General features: G+C 40.9%; 1 protein-coding gene across 4 annotated transcripts in view; it reads left to right on the forward strand.

Annotated features, from left to right (window-relative positions):
• The window catches only part of dlgap3 (discs, large (Drosophila) homolog-associated protein 3), a 158,808-nt gene that overhangs the window by 77,283 nt on the left and 64,134 nt on the right, over window positions 1-17,391 (forward strand). For all 4 annotated transcript variants that reach the window (XM_026157069.1, XM_026157070.1, XM_026157072.1 and 1 more), the window contains exon 2: window positions 11,194-11,268. The gene's annotated coding sequence lies outside the window, so the exon portion shown is untranslated. The remainder of the gene's footprint in view (window positions 1-11,193; window positions 11,269-17,391) is intronic.

Below are 17,391 nucleotides of genomic sequence, written 5' to 3' on the forward strand. Positions count from 1 at the left end.
TGTACAGACATTTGGTAATTATTTTCTCTTGTTTCAAAAAGTAGACGAAGACCAAGATACCAGACCAGATAGGATTAGCTGGCTAGCCTTAGCTTTCCTGCTAATAGCATATGCCATCTATACTATTTATAGTATATGCTATTTATAGTCATATTGATTTGACCAAACAATAAATGATGTAACCTTACAAAGCAAATGAGTAAAGGTCTAAATAATGGTTGCCTTCATTAGTACTAGCTGACAGGGATACAAGGCAGGGTTGATTTAGCCTGCTGTGACTTAGCTCAGCATGTTTCAAAGGGTTAGTAGCTTTGGTCACTTTTTAGCCTTGTTGTCATTACAGAAATGCTTCACTATCACAGCATACATGGCACAAAGTAAAAACAAGCTGTTTGTTAATAACAACAATTTTCTGGATGTTATCCAGCAAATCATTAACAAAAATCGCCATTCCATCTATTTCGATACTCCTGAGATGGATTGAAATGGATGTGGAAGAAACGGGTAAAGAAAATCTTGAAGACAAAGCGAAATCTCTTCGTGCATGTGCTCTGGTCACCCGTGTTGTCATCATCACAGGAAATAAGGTAATCACCTCCCTCTAATGATGCGGTTGCTCATCGCTGGGGGGGCAACCATGGCCCCATGGTGGTCTGATGTTGACAATCACCACACGCGCCTGCAGCAGACATACATCAAGACGCTCATGAGCATGACAGCCAATTAATGAGAGGGATGGGATGGAAGGATGAAGGGGAGAAAAGAACGAGAGTAAGATTCAAATCTGCAACATTCCTCATTGTCAGAACTCTTCGCGCCACTTTGCTCCCATCCGCTAATTAGTGTTTGGTTGTCCCTCACTTTCTCTCTCTCTCTCTCTGTATCTTTCTCTGTGTGTGTGTGTGTCTCTCTCTCTGTGTCTCTCTGCGGGGTTTAGGTCTTTTTGACATTTACATTGCGATTCTGCTGTTTCCAGCCTTTTTCTTGCTAACTGGCATAATCTGAATTTACATGATATACAAATTCATGTATGGTTTCTAATTGGGATTTGTTGTGGTTCTGTTTTACATCAGAGGAAAAACACATTTATCCAGAAGCAAGCACATTATGTTGTGTTTAAAAAATAAAACACAATCATTGTTTCCATGACTTTATGCTTGCTGCAATTAATGTCCACACAAGTTATGTGTGGACGTGGGCGTATATATGTATGAAGCAAATAGGTGCAGCAGTTACCTAGAGACTGACGAAGCTGCTGTGACAGTGCTGGCCTTTAGCTGAGCACCATGTGATGGAGTATTTTACATCCTCCCCGATACGCCGTATCCATCTCCAAAAGCAATGCATTAACCCAATATGACACCAGGATGTGCGTACCTGGATCCCCCCTTTTTTTCTAATTCCACCTCTGCTTAAAGGTCACCGGATCACTTGTTTTTGCAAATAAAACTCAGATACATAGTTACGGGCATCTTCTAAATGGCTGTCCCTGAGCAGGAGAGGCACGCATGCAGCCAGTTTTGATGCTCGTTATACTGTAATTAGACACACAAACCTGTGCGCACAGTACAAACAGAAATATGCAAATTGCAGCTGTGGCAGCCAGTGCATGACGAGTGTTACGCCCAGCGGTTCCGCTGAAGACAACAACAGGTTGATGACGATTTAAAGATAATCACTTCCTCTCTTCTTTATTTATCTTCCTGTTTTCTACTCTCTTATTTATTGCTCGTTTTAATGAAAGAGATTGAAATATCCAAAGAGGGCGAAAGAGGGAGAAATACACCCTTACTCTGTTTTAATGCCCTTCCTCTCCATCTTACTCCCGTCTCCCTCGTCTGTAATGGGGCTGTTTGATGCTACACTTTTTTTTCTTTTCTTTTTTTTTGGGTGGCGTGTCCTTTTACATGAACAAAATCCGTCCATAAGTGCCGCGTGCCTCATCTTTGAGCAGCTGCATTTTAAACTCAATTAGCGCCCGGCAGACACAAACACACACAGGCACGCACGAGCACAGCAACACCTAATTCGCTCTTGCCACAAATTAGAGTGCAATACACACATGCATGCGCATGCACCTGAGTGGTGAGGCTAATTTGCCCAAGCGGACCTGTGTGAAAGGAATAATGAGGCTTTGATGACTTCACTTGAAGAGCCTCGCTCCTCGCTGACATCATCCACGACCCTGGTGTGACCCCTCAGACTTTGCTCTGATTCATTCCCCACCTCACATCACTGCCACCCCCAGAGGAAATTGTCTGTCTCCTGATTGGCTGAAGTTTAGCTGTGCCAGATAGAGTGAAAGGTGGAAAACTACCAAAAGTTCTCAAAGGCTGTGAATCGGATATGATAGAGAAGAGGAAACACTTTTTTTTGTAGCTGCTATTTGGATCCATTGAGAAGAAATCTTAAGCCACTGATGTTTTTCTTTTGTTTTTTTTTTATGTGAAATAAAAAATCCAAAGTGTACTCGAAAATTGGCTTGCTCACTGAAAAGTGAGCAGAAGAAGAAAAAAAAGGAAATCTAAATAGAGGAAAGAAGGTTGAAATAAATCAAACGTGATTCTGTGCACATGTCCTTTTTATCCAAGTGTTACAAATGCAGCCAACATCAACATCCCGCTTGTTCTCATGCAACAAGAAACCATTAGCGAAACATGAAAAAGGTTTTTGAAAAAACAAAAAATTCTGAAGAGAGCATCTCTTATGCTGAGAATCGCAGCAGGAATCGAGCTGCAAAATCTTTCCATGTGAACGTTTGAATGGGAGTGCTGGTTTTTACTCTTGAGTCAAAGTGACTTCTGAGAGGCGAAAAAGGGCCGAAAGCAAATGAAATCAGTAAAAGCGCCATCATCGAACAAATTTCATCTTTTTAGCCTCGACTGTTGCTTATTGGTGTGAAAACAAGAGCAGTTTAACTGCAGTTTAACTGATTTTACTGATTGCTCAGACAGCAATCAGTAAAATCAATGATTTTAAGTCCCTGAGATTGTTTGAGTGTATAAAGCAAATAATTGAACTGTAAATGGTTAAAGCAGCTGATGCGCGGGTTTCAGCTGTGAGCCAAAAGTCACAAATTTGTCAGTAATTTCTCATCGCAGGGTGCAATTTAATCCTGTTTTGTCAGATGGAGCTGCATGCACAGTGACCTGTGGAGTTGATGCCTTGATGTACTGGAAATAACAGGTTGATGGGATGGCTAATTCAATCTTTACTCACTGGTGACGTTTAGGCATTACAAACTACGTGTTTAGGTTTATGAAAACTGTGTAGTTTTCATAAACTAAAACTCACCTTTCACAGCAGTAACCCCGCTCGTTGACATATGTCAAGTTGGGAGGGCTAGATCCCCATCTCTATTGCCATAACCTTTAACGTAACAGGCACACACACCAAAGTACACCTTCTCAGTAATAGAGTCACGGCAGCTGCTCTGAGGAAACCGTGCTACTCGACACCCCGGGGACGAGAACTGACTTTGTTGAAGGCTCAGTCGATGAATGCAGTTAGGATTTCCTTTAAAGCTGAAGAGAAAACTGAAGAGAGAGCTCATATTTGTGCACTGTAAAGAGCTGCAATGCCTGCTTTATGAACTTGACTCAGTCACCTCTTGTTTTGTGTCATCATACTTTTCATTCATTTTCATTTCTAGCTCATTTTTATTTCCTTGCGTTATTTTTTTATTTTTATTTTTTTTGCCTGTCATTAGTCATCATTTTTATTCTTCCTGTTTTTCCTGTTTCAGGTCATTTCCTCATGTATGGTCTTGTTTTAGCCTGTCCTCTTTGGATTTTCAATTAGTTTAGCCTTTCGGTCTGGCCCTTGCTCATTCTGTCTCCCTCACTGACTCCCTTGAAGCGTTTGACCTAAAAATTATTTATTTATTTATTTATTTATTTATTTTTTTTTTTTTGGGGGGGTCAACTATCTTTAAAAACCCTGTGACTGTACCTGTGCAAATACCAAGATTTTCTCTCAGCACGATGCAGTGACGCCCTCTTGCTGTAACCTGTGTATCATATTACCAGTACTCTGTCTGAGGCTAATGGACATGCTATGCTATGTCTTCAGACTTTTTGTCTCGAGGCAAGTAAATAAATTGACACTTGCACAATGGAGCAAAACGGCATCATGCATCATTCATTTCTGTAATCAGCACGCTGTCAGTATATTTGTCTAATGATCCATAACGCATTAGCAAGCTTGGAATTGGGTCTCGGGTGAAGGGACAATGACAAAAAAAAGCATTTACGAATCACACGTGTTTGTGCACATTTTAAAGGAGTTGCAGCAATCAAACGTACACAAACTCTTTTCCCGGTCTGACTGACAATAATGAATGTGATTCGGATTGTTTGGGTGCTCTGGGGCATCATTGCCACCGATATACTCTCTAGCAGCGTTGAAATGAATTAATCATAACTTTAGCCATTCCCCAAACTGCTCACTTATGACTGGCAACAACAACAACAAAACGGAGGCAATATGGGGCCACTGTACTCAAACGCAAATCTGTTTTCTGGTTGTTTTATTTATTTATTTATTTTAAGGATAGTTGTCTCGGTTTCCTCTGCTGTTACTCGTCTTCCTCTCCTCATGTCCTGTGAGAAACGAACAGTTTTACAGCGATAAATGAAGTGGCCAAGCTTTGGCGAGGAAAGAGGGAGAGAGGAGAGAGAGGTTTAAGATGTGCAAGTGGAAGGTAGTGAGAGGCTAAGAGGAAAGAATAGGAGAGGGTGAAAGATTGATTAAGGAAGTGTGAAGGAAGAAGAAACACTCACTGTATCCACCTGCTGCCAAGGAATCGCCTAATGAGAACTGAGGGATCCTTAAGAGCGAAGGGAGAGAGAAGGAGGCACAGAGAGAGAGAGAGCGGTACAAAGGGTATGAAAAATGGTGAGCTGTCAGGTGAGTACTGGAGGGAGAACCGAGCTTTAAGCGTTTTGCCCTGACCACAGAGAATAGGTTTGTGTGAGTGCACCCATAAAGATACAAGATTGTGAAGCATTGCACAGCTGCATCTGCAGCTGCACCACAAGCATATTCAAAAATATTTGCAGTCCATGCGATCCTTAACAGACATACAAAGATGTAACAGTGGTGCACGGTTCACTTGCTTGAAACCCTCTAGAGCAAGAAAAACAGACTTTTACCCCATCTTTTACTTCTGCTTCAGCATTTCATTTCCCACGTCTCCTTGCCCTCACCCCTCCTTTTACATTGTTTTCGGCCTTTCCTCGCCATTCTTTTCTCTTCCTCTTCTGCTCACCGACCTCTGATTCATACATACTTTCTTAAAAGCATCACTGATGCCTCTCTCTAATGTGCAGCATGTCCCCGGGCGTGCCTTGAACTGGCACATTCATTTGATTTGTGTATAGTCAGAATATAGTCTCAAATCCATTAAGACAAGAGATGAGGGTACTTTTTAGGATCCAGGTGTTAGTGCGTGCGCCTGCATATTAGAGGAAAATGCAGAAAGATCGCAGTCATGTTGATAAAGTAAGGTATTACACACAAACTGTGTGAAGGCTTTGTTATATATAGAAACGTTTGAGCTGCTCGGATTTTTACAGTATCCATCAGCTCTGTATAGAGTTCACTTTTTATTCCAATATGTGCCTTTCTAGTGTCACAGTCACCTAAGAAATACGTTGTAACACTAACAGGGGCTTAACACATTCTCAGATGTTCCATGAACCCTCTGAGGTCAAAGTCATTATCAGCCATGACCTTAACCTTATCCTAATACATTCTAACTCACATCATTTGAAAACTATAATTTGCCTTTCTCCGAACATTAAATTCATCACCAGTGACTCCTTAGACATCACTTATCAGTAATCACTCCCAATATGATTCAGACTCAATTCAGATTTTGGTCAATGCTAAGCAGGTACTCAGATTATAAAGGGGACTTACGTCTGTAATGTCATTGTACTAGACTTATGTGTATTTTGAAGTGCTTCCATAAAGGGAAGAATGACCTTTTGGGTTAAATGGGACAGAAAAAATAAATCACCTAGCCATAGTGTGTAAGACTGAATGGTTTTCTGTCTCTCTGTCCAGGGTGTACTTTGGCTCTCGCTAGTATAGGCTCCAGCACTGTAACCCTAAAATGAATAAGTGGTTAAGAGGATGGATGGATGAATAGATGAATGGATAATAGTCATAGAAGGTGATGAAAATAGGTAGCACTTGCAGCTTGTGTGCATAATAACCCTTTTGTGGATGATACATTTTCTGCACCCATGAGTATGCAAGTATCCAGTCCATGTGAGGGGAACTTCATTGTTACTGGATGATCACAGGGCATGTGTGTGACATCCTGTTTGTTCAAACTTGGTGGATTTGTCCTTGAGACACACACCAAATGTGTACTTTAAGTGGACTCGGAAATAGTATAAACTATTCTTATTTCTTGTATTTTCTACTGCACTTTGTCTAGCTCTCGGTCATCTCAATCACAGCCTGATAGAACAACTTTTAAACTGTGCATTAATGTATACCTGATTTCTGTTTGTGCAATCTCCATTTTGTGGTTATCACAAAACTTCACGGCGCTGTGGGATAAAGATGATGAATGGCATATACCATAGAAAATGGATAGAACTGTTCAACTTTTTTCCTTCTTTTAAGCCAACAGAAATCCTCTATAGGGTATGTTTTCAGCGCTGAAGCCAGTGTTCTGTTAATAGGATCTAATTGGAAATGGCTGGTGTTAAGGAAGTTGCTTGGGTTGTCTGAACTTAATCCTGTGGAAATCCCTAAGAAGTTATTAAAAATCTATGTGCAGTGTCCTAAATGTAGGACACTGATTCGCAAATGGAACTAAGCTTCGAGACTCTTTGGGTTTAGCAGTTGCCCCAAAGTTGAAAATACAGTAATGCAATGGTTTTGACAAAGGCTCCTATGTTAGGGGAAAAAATAGCTTAAATATTTTATAACAGCATATTTGTGTTCATCAGAGCCATAAAGCAGCTGTGACATTGCACTAAAGGGAAGTTTTTCCCTAATGTCATAATATTAGCTTTGCCCGTATTACTCTTTAGAAAGTGAAGATGCTGATTTCATTCTATAGTGAGACATGGGCCACGAGCCTCGGTCCTTATACATCATATCAAATATGAAGCCACCGGCTGTGTATTGAAGACCTGTTTTCTTAGCTGAAACATTAAACTCACCTGGTTTGCCAACCATTCAATTGAGCCAGTGTGAATTTTTTTTATCTAGCAGGTAGCACTACTCTAATATGTTATTTCAGTCACAAAATCTTGGGCTAGAAATTAGACAAATGAAGAACAAATGGTGAAAACAGTATAAAAATAGTCACATACCACTCTCATTACTGCAAGAAAGGGAAACTTGTCCAGCTTAGTGTCCTTAACCACGTGTGTGGTGGTTAATTCACTCAGCTTACAAAACGCTGTTAAGCTTAAACAAATGGAAAGCCTTATATCACCTATATAATGCTTTTACGCTCTTTACCTGCACCGTCTATAGAAGGTGGTTTATTAGAGCCATTAAAGCAAAGCAGGCCTGCTGTAGATTGTTCTGCAGCAACCGCTGTCTCTGCAGTCTCTCGTTGCAGTGGCCAGACCAGACCTGTCCTCTGCTGACCCACTATGAACTGGCCGTGCTGCTCAGCCCTGTGGGAAATCCTTGGTGCATGTCTGGCCCTAATTAATACCCCTGCTGCAGTCTCTTATTAGACGGAGAGATGGAGAGAGCGAGTGAGAGGGAGAAAGAGAAGGAGAGAGAGAGAGAGGGAGACAATTAAGTATTGATTATATTTGCATAAATAGCTCCAGTTGTTTAAAGCCTGGTATGACCCCACGTGTTAGCACAGCACTCTCTGGGCACGCATTGGGAGCAAAAATAAAGAGACGTAGAGTGAGGGTAAAAAAGAATTGACCGGAGTCGAGAGAATGCATGGATCTCCTGCAATGCGACACAGCCAAGGCGCTTTAATCGAGTCATCCCAAAGGCTATGCCACTACGTGTTAACTTCGCAATTTGAACCAATTATTGCCCCATTAGCGAGTCCACTGCATTAGGCTGGCAGAAGATAATAATGTTTTTCTATTGAGTTGGTCATCAATATAATAGCTCGAATAAAACACCTGAGGAGGTGCGCTAGTCACTTTAGTGGTACTCTCTATATCAGCGGTGGCACCTAATAAATGTGGCCTTTGTAATTGAGGGGAAACAGAGTGGAGTGCATGGAGAAAAGAAGAGAAAATAATTGCTGTTCTCCTCGCCCACGTTGCCCTTCTTCCTCCCTGCTGCTCGCATCATGCACCCCCCACTCGCGACCCTCAGTGAGGTCACTCCTGGTGACTAATTATTTAGGTGGAAGGACTACAAAAAGTTGTTGTGCAAGTACAAGTGCAGAGTCTGAGAGTGCAAACAGTGCAAGTGTGGATGCGAGTGAGTATATTATATGCCTCTTAAAAGCGTGTATGAGGATGTTGACATCTATTATTAAATAAGCTGAAGCCCACTGTGCAGTTTTAGGGGTTATGTAGAGAACAGTTGTTACCAAGGAGAGCATGCTCCAAGTGGCTTGTCCAGTTTATGCAGACAGATAAAAGGAAATTGCAAAGTTCACATTAATGTTAGGATTTTTATGCGTTTAGCTTCTTTTTTTTTTTTTTTTTTTTTTTGCAACTCATGACAGTAATAAGTTTTTTGTTTGGTTGTTTTTTTGGGTTTTTTTTTTATTTTCAATCAATCACTGTAATTTCATGCAACTATCCAGATGTTTTAAAACATTAACTGGAAAGTGTAATAAATCAGAATATATCTGGGAAAGTAACAACTCAACGTCTTATAAGCATAGTAGTGGCAGATGTTGTTTAGCTCCCAACATGTCTGTAACAGTGCCATATGCCATTTTGGCATATGGTTCAATGTGAAATAAAGGAGAAGGTGTAACCGTTGGGTTCCTACAAACACTGAGCTTAATGTCCAGGAATAATCCAGAATGGGCATGATATGATTGTGTGTATGTATTAGGCAGCAAAATCAGTAGCTAAGTACGGTGATCAGCTACAACCATGATGCCACCTGTCTAAATGCATTGCGTGGTTTGTCTTGTTCTGTGAGGCAGCAGCCATTGGGGAGTGCCATGTGTACTGAAAATGAAGCCTTTGGTTGTATATCCACATATATCCCAGGACATTAGTGCTCCTAGCAGAGTGCCGCGTTGTAATGAAATAATCAATGTTATTCACATCACCATCCACTGCCTATAAAGTTGAGGGCCCTGTTGAGTCAGTTACTCAGAACCAGATGCTTGTTTCTGTCGTATCTCCAATCTGTTACATACTTTTATCATTGTTTTTAAAAACACTGAAATATCTTTATATGCTGTTATGTTAATAAAGATTATGTCAGCAGGCTTGTCTCTTGCTGTGTCTAATTTTAATTTGATGTTTGTGCACTTGTGGGACGCTATTATAACCTAGTACTATAAATAATTACTGCAGTTTGCGCATCACTGAGTATTAGATATAAGCATGATCTGACAAAAAACAATTTCTAGTGTAGAATTCATTTCAAAGCAAATGAATGAATTTGCATTGAATATGTCTGGCAATGTTTTCTTTTGCTGTGAGAGAGCTGACTTGAAGTTTCTCATTTGCGCTCTCCAGTGTATTTATGAATCGAGCAGTTTGTGTTACTGGAAAACGACAACACAAAGCAGTGTGTGTGTGTGTGTGTGTTTCTTTCAGCACTGCTAGGAATTTTACCTGCTACATGTGCCGCGTGCCATGGACGTGCTTGCGCACGAGAGAGGATATCAGTCTGCGTGTTTGTGCATGAGTTTAACTTCATATTTTGCGTATGACAGTGCCAGCAGGGCTGATCAGTGTCCATGCTGAGGGCTTTGTCACAGCTGACCTATATTAGATGAAAGCAGCTGGATCAGTGGCCTACAGGGACAGCAAAAGAGTTGTGTTCTAATTATCTCTGCAGCTAGCTAGCGACACATCACACCCGCGCACACACCCATGTACAAACACACACACACACACTTTTTGCGACAAAATCAATGGAGGCTCGTGAGAGCATCTGCCATGCTCTGCTTGACGAGTGACAGCAGCACATCCTCCATGTAGGATTGGCAAAAATACACCGCCTCCTGTCACACAATGCATGTTAAAACCATTTTGTGATGACTTGGGTCTCTGAATGCAACACTGCATGACACTGCCATTCCACTGAGTAAAATATCATTACCAGGTGATCACAGCGAAAATGATTTCATACTGTTGCCGTGTCCTTTAGGGATTGTTAAAACACATCCAGTGCCTTGTTGATGATTTCTCTTATGGATTTAACTGTGTAAATGTTGTGTGTATATTAGCTGCTGTTGCCATGGAGCACCAAAGTAACACATGCCGAGGGTGTGCATTAGCTATAATGAGGCACAGAATAACAGGAAGGGGGAAAGAAAGTCCCAGAGAGGTATTGCTAACAGCTAGCAGTACTCACTGTACTCATGCTAATGCTAATGGATGGGTAATAAAGCATGCACAACCCTGTGGCATCCTGTAATACCACCACAGTTAGCTTGCTAGCATTTTATGTCACACAGACAAAGCATCCTATTTTCCTGTTGGCGTGTTATCACACACACAGCTACACACACATGTTCTCCCATCAGGTGACACAGTGTTACTTTGTGTAAGCCTCGGTGTATTTCTTTTCTGAAGTTCAATGATTTCACAGTTTCTGCTGCTTTTAGGAGGTAATTGGATGCAGCACACACTCAATTAAGTTGTTAGCCTCTGAGTCATCCCCTCCTCTTTCTTTCTCTCGTTATTGTCCGTATCTCTTTTCCATCCCTTTATTTCCATGGCTAATTTCACTCTCTCTGCTGTTATCTCGTTCTCCTCTTGTCATATCCTCCTATCATCCAACCATTCGTGGCCCCGGGGCCTGGCATTCCTAACAGGCTTCTTGTTTTGGGACCGGCAGGCACATCTTCCACCACATTGCAGGCACTCATTTACAGGTCGGAGCTTATGGGGAGGGGTGCTTTTCCCATAACGGGGAGAAGGATGTACTGCAGAGAAATGGAACTAAATGCTTCCATCCACATGTGATAAGTCTGGCGCAAATCTGCACGTGAGATTTTTATTTGAGCTTCCCTGATGTTGTCTTTGTCTCTCCCCCTGTCTGCAGAGTGACTGGGACCGAGTTATTTTTCCATCCTTTTCTGCCTATACCTATGGAGCACCATTTCCTGATGAGACTGTGGTAAGTAGAAGGCACAATCACACATGAATGTAACTCCTGCAGCTACACGTCACCTGTACCCACATACGAATTCCACTTCTGTCTTCTGCGTCCTTGAAATCCATCCCTCGGGGATTAACCCACGTCAGTGAAACAGCTCAGAGAAAGTGGGATTCTGAAGCATGCCGCTCACTCTCCTGCATGGCCTGCCTTGTATTTGATCTCACATTTGAAGCAATATTGACTAAGTCGCGTCTCTGGAGATGTTTGCTGCTGTCGACCGTCATGGCTGAACACTACATACAACAGTTTAAACTGTCACTACCCTGCGTGGGTTGGTTGAGAAACATCGACATGACAAAGTTGCCATACTGTTGGCCTTGCATTTTGGAAAGAGGCTAATGGCGAGAGGAAAATAGAAACAGTAGATGGAAAGATGTCAAGACAAGTACAGACTGGCACAGTAGTAAAGTAAAAAATAGCTGGCATGACTGACCGATTGTGCTGGCCCGAGGATGTACTACTATTCTTAGCTTCAGTCTCCTCCTTTTTCTCCATCTCCCCTCACTTTCTCTTCCCTCCTTTCTCTTGATTCGCTCTTGTGATGTCAGCACTCTACAGGATATCTGGTGTTTGGAGGAACCCTGGATCTATCTACTCTTTTTCTGTAATTGGCTAAAACCATTCAACGGACTTCCATCTATCTACCTCCCAAACATTTGTCATTTTATTTATTTATCCTCTCTGTTCACTTGTTTAGCCTTCGTCACCTCAGCTAATACAGTTACACTCCTCTCTTTTTGTCCATTGTTGGATTTACCATGTTAATGAAATGCTGAAGCTTTCACCTAATTACAGCTACAGAGAGGGCCACTTAGAGGCTAAGTGCCCTGTGTTTGTGCATTTTATCTGATGTAATACAAGGCCAGGATGTGATGGGATGTTCTATAGAAGTAAAATTACAGATGCATCACATTGTTGCTGTCAGAACCGGAAACTCTCTGCAACATGCCTAAAATGGCCTATTTCTGTCGCCAAGTAGCGTTATCATTCCTGTCATTGTCATCAGGGTACATATATATTCTGACAGATTCTGAGTGCTCTGCATGAAATAACACACATTAGAAAATAATACACAAGTTGGACACCAAAAGTAGTCTTCTCTGCTATGTCTAAGAATACAGATAGACTTCTATGGTCACTGAATGATCATTGTCATGGCATAGCCTCTTACCATAGGGTCTAGAACAGGCTCTATTCAGGTAATTCAGGAAGTCCTAAGATGGTTAAGATGGTTAGTCAATTAATCATAATCAAGAACACCCATTATAATGATGACTCTCTTTTAATTCTTAGTCTCTGCACAGGCGTTTTTACTTACGTGGTTTAGATTTTAGGAAAGTTGACTCTACCTAAAAATTGATTTAGTCACCTTGACGTCCCCCTTTGGTTTGCTTTCAAATTTTAAAGTGCATTTGATGTCTTGGTTTTCAAAACAACAATGATGGATCTTCTTATTAAGATCCCAAGGACTTTGATTGATACACTAGTGACTTGTCAAATATATCCACACCTCAGATCATACCCTGTTTATCATCTATCTAGGTCTTTACTTTGTCTGTTACAGTGGGTTCATCATGTAGATTATGTGTGCGCCTGAATTAGTCAACACTTGCATTTTTTTAAGAAGGCTTGGGGTCCATGGAGTGGAAATGCTTTATTACTATACTGTATTGCTACATGGTTTGGCAACCTTTCTGTTAAGCTCAGATCCCAAGTTCAAAATTAAAAGGGCTGGAAAGATAGTTGACGTGCTCCTTTCATTTCCCCATTCAGAGTCAGTGATACAGCAGGGTCTGAAAGTTACTGAGGACAAAAATCACATCTTTAATAAGTATCAGTTGACACCATCAGGCAAAAGCTTTAGGGCACCAAACTGTAAGTTCAATAGGTATAAATTTTCTATTGCCAATATCGGCTAATTATTCAATTGTAATTAGGGTAAAAATATAAATAAGTGTTTGTATGTGTGTTTTATGTTTCCCTCTGTTGTCCAGTTTAAATTTCTCAGAAGTGACCCTATAAAGGCTAATCGAATCAAATCGAATCGAATCTATTTCAGTCTAAAAGAGACCAAATAAAGGAACTTTAGGAGTCACCCCCCTGCTGGTCGTTCAAAGGAATGCAGGTTTGCAGCCCTCGGCACTGACTACACTTTTCAGTATGAGAGGATCCTTCCACCTTATAAATTCTGTTCCTTTCTGTGGCTTTACTAACACATCCATAACTGTCCTTGGAGTTTTCTTTCAACTTTTGCTGGATTCTCATTCAGGTGCCAACTGACAAAGTGGGGCTGGAATACATTAATAAAGCACAGCATCTGTGCTTTTCCTGCTGGTATAAGTCAAAATATCTACTGCAGAGAAAAGTCTAATTCACACAGTCAAAGTTAAATCGGAGACCATAAAGTACATTTAATAACACCAATTCCATGAATAGATAAGAGCACATTCGCAAAGTAGCATTTGAACACACTGATAGAGTTTGTGGCCATGTGTAAAATGAATTTTGTGGTGTGAATGAAAAACTTTTTCAAAGTTCTCTTTTTGGCCCAAGGCACTTTTTAGTGGCTGCCTGATGGGAGTAGCTGTAAGGAGTGGTGAAGGAGGTCTACAGGGCCCTTAGTAATGGAAGCTGTGAGGGTCTAAGAGTTGGGTTTAAGTGGTGCTGGTGATTTTGGTTGCATGCTTGATTATTCCTGTGAGCTTTTTCTTGATTTTCACTGTGAAGAAGTTGCAGCAGGATGCTGTTTCTTGTGCTGTACCCTAGGGACTAGGCTGGCTTTCAAGAACAGCTGGAAAAGCTGTTCCACCCCTACAGTTTATATAAAAGATGGATGTAGCCACTGTGATGTCAGCGATTGGTTAGTGAAGTCCCATTATGAGTCCCCGACATGAGTGTTTTTGCTTCCACATGTTGGTTTTGGGAAATGGGGAGTGACGAGTAAAGGCTGGACTTGGCTTTGGCAGAAATAAAAAATGCATGCTCATTGGCTACTAACTTGGGGTTGACAATTCATTAACCTTCAGTAGTGGTCAGAAATGGGAGGTTTGGGCATTTCTCTGTGTCAGCTGATGCAAACTCAAAACCTCTTGCATCTTTACTTCTTATCTTTTAAATTTATGTGCATTTCAGAAGCAGTAATTCTATCAGAGTCACGTCGGGCTTTCCTCCCTTAGTAATGATATGTTTTTGTAATTTGAATGCTATAACTAAGGACTTCCTCTTGACTTTTCACATTAAAAGTCTTGCTGCCTTTCATTTATGGGCATATTTAATGGGCGAAAGTGTTGAGTTTAGCTGGTTATGCCTTGACATCAATTACAATACAGCTTGTGACTACGTGTTTCACTGACAAGTCCACATGAAGCTTTTAACTGATGACTTGTGAGGAGTATTTTGCAGAGATGAGTCACTTTCCTCCATTTTTCTCCCTCACTCACGTCTCACTTCTGAATGGTTATAGGTGTGTGTGGCTACACAGGCTTTACTGCGTGCATGCGTGTGCCTGTGCGGCTCGTGGATCTGTGCCCAGTCTTCCCGCTGTGAGCATATGGTTTCTGGGAGAGTAACTTCAAACAGCAGCTCTTTGTAGCACTGAAGGACAGCATCTCATTAGGACGTGTGCAGTTTGGTGTGTGTAGCTGCAGACAGAAGCGAGCCTGCATTAGAGCAGGTTATCAATTTAGTTTTTTGATTATCTGCAGTGGAGCTTATCGGAAGGAGATAAGAGAATTAGGGCGAAAATCATTTTCCCTGAGCACTCCTTCATCCCAACGTTGTTCCCAGCAACAACATGCGAGAATAAAATCGTCCCATTTTATGTTCTAATTTCTATATTTCTCTCACAGGTGCATTTTTTCCTTTTATGTTCAAATAGGACTCTTTCTGCAGTTTTTGGATTATAAAAGTTTTTTATTATCGCTCTTCTTTATCCAACGTGCACAAGAAGGGACGTTCCTCAAAGGCAAAATTTTCTGTTTAATGTTATTCAAGGAAAATAAAATATACAGAACAAAAATAGAGTCTAGTGCAGAGCAATACTGCAAATCTTGGTATCGATCTGATGCCATGTAAATATTGCAGATACCCATACCAGAGTTTTTAACCTATAAAGGCAGTTTATGTACGAGAGAGCAGCGTGTTATGATTTATGAGCCGAATCATCATTAATTTGCAAATCTTGAACACATTTGAATAACTGCTAAATCACACCCTTCAGCTTTTCTTTTATTTTGAAACTGGGTGTTTTTGGAGACTGTAATGTAAATGTGCCTGTCTCTAAACATGCTGGGTCAGCTTCTGTCATTTAAATGTACTAAAGACTATAAATAAAATAGGCACATTTCATTTCCAAAACAATTATTAATCTAACACAGGTCAGTGGGATACATATTAAACTATAAGAATAAAAATAAAGCATCGATCGAAAGAATACCAATTCCAGCTTTGGTTTTGATATTATTGATATTTGGATCCAGGTCGAGATAAAAGACAACCAGAACCAGTGGCTGTATTCAGTCCAGAAGTCAATGAAAATTATAAACTGAACTATTATTTTCCATGTCTCGATCTATCCATCTTTTTTGCCTCCTGGTCTCATTCCCACCCTCATCACTCTCTTTTTCTCCCGCCGGATGATTTATGGATATCTTTCATCAATGCTAAAAGCAGCGCTCATCTGTTCTGAACTACTGAAGACCTGTATCATAAGATGAAAGAAAAAAACAGAGAGACTAGAGTTAAGGGCTTGCAGCCTATGTAATGCGTTTGTCTGCGTGCAAGTGTGTCACAGAAGAAGAAAAAGAGCGATGGAGTCGAGAGACGAGAGGCAAAGGGAGGCAGAAACTGTCTCAGCCGTCACATGATTTAATCAAAGCCATCCATCACATCAGGATAATTAGACAGCAGCATGGATCGCACGGCCAGAGCCCATCAGTTAGAACGCACGTACACACAAACGCGTTCACACCCATCTGTACTTCTATCCAGAAAACAAGAGAGGAGGGACCCAGCACAGTCAGCACTGGATCCATTCAGGACTGTCACAGCAAAAACATGTTTGTACAAAATTTAGACATAATAACTCAGCGACAGACAATGGGGAACGGTGTGAGCGAGTCGGCCTAAGTTGGTGTCCGTCAGTGGGGCTTTCAGTTCTTGATGGCTAATTAATTGCGCAGAATAAATGCTGGCAGTCAGAGAACTCCGCATAAAGCCAGATAATTACCAGAGTTCACGGCCTGACTGCAGAAAATGTCAACAAAAAAAGTCAGAAAGTGTCATTTATGCCTTAAGACCTGTCTTGCAATAAGAGGAAAAAAACTGAACAAAACTCTTACTCCTAATCTAGCTTTCCATTGTGTTTTAGATTTTATGATAAAATCTGTACACAAAAAAGGTTTAAAGCCGTACTAGTGGGAATTATATGATAACGTGTAATGCAAAGGGACTTGTATTAACCTCTTTTTAACAAACCCTCACATATTAATCTCCTGAATCTGTTTCGGACCTATTGCCCTTAACATTATATGCCGTAGTCGAGCCTCTGCACTTTAATCACATAATTTCGAGCAGCAGTAGGTAGCTGTTTTCACTAAATGGGTCTAAAAAATTAATCTACATTACCAAATATCAGGCAGACTAAACACAGAGGAGCCTTTGGCCTCTTAGAGATGGTGGGTTTTTTTTGTGTGGGTTTTTTTTTTCAGATGGCAGTGAAGACTAAAAGGAAAATATGAACTGGGCCCCAAACAATGCTGAATTGCCCACATCAGCTTCATAAATCACATGGCCTCTAGCCAAAAAAATGCCTCGTGGCTTAAATAATTTCCTCTTTGCTGTGCTTTGAAATTTCCTTTTGTTAGTGACTTTTGGTTCGGTTTGATCCATGAAATACATTTCCTGAGCCTTGAAAATAGCCTTTGTGTTGCAAGGCAACATCTGCTGCTTAAATAGTGCGGGCCTCAAGGGTGTTTAAATTGTAGCAAGTATAAGTATTGTAGTTGAGAGAGAAAGATTAGTGCTGCTGTTGTTAACTATAACAGCTATTATTATCACTTCAAAAGACTTTTCTTTCATCCT

The sequence above is a fragment of the Astatotilapia calliptera genome, chromosome 22, assembly GCF_900246225.1.
Source record: "Astatotilapia calliptera chromosome 22, fAstCal1.2, whole genome shotgun sequence".
NCBI lineage: Eukaryota > Metazoa > Chordata > Actinopteri > Cichliformes > Cichlidae > Astatotilapia > Astatotilapia calliptera.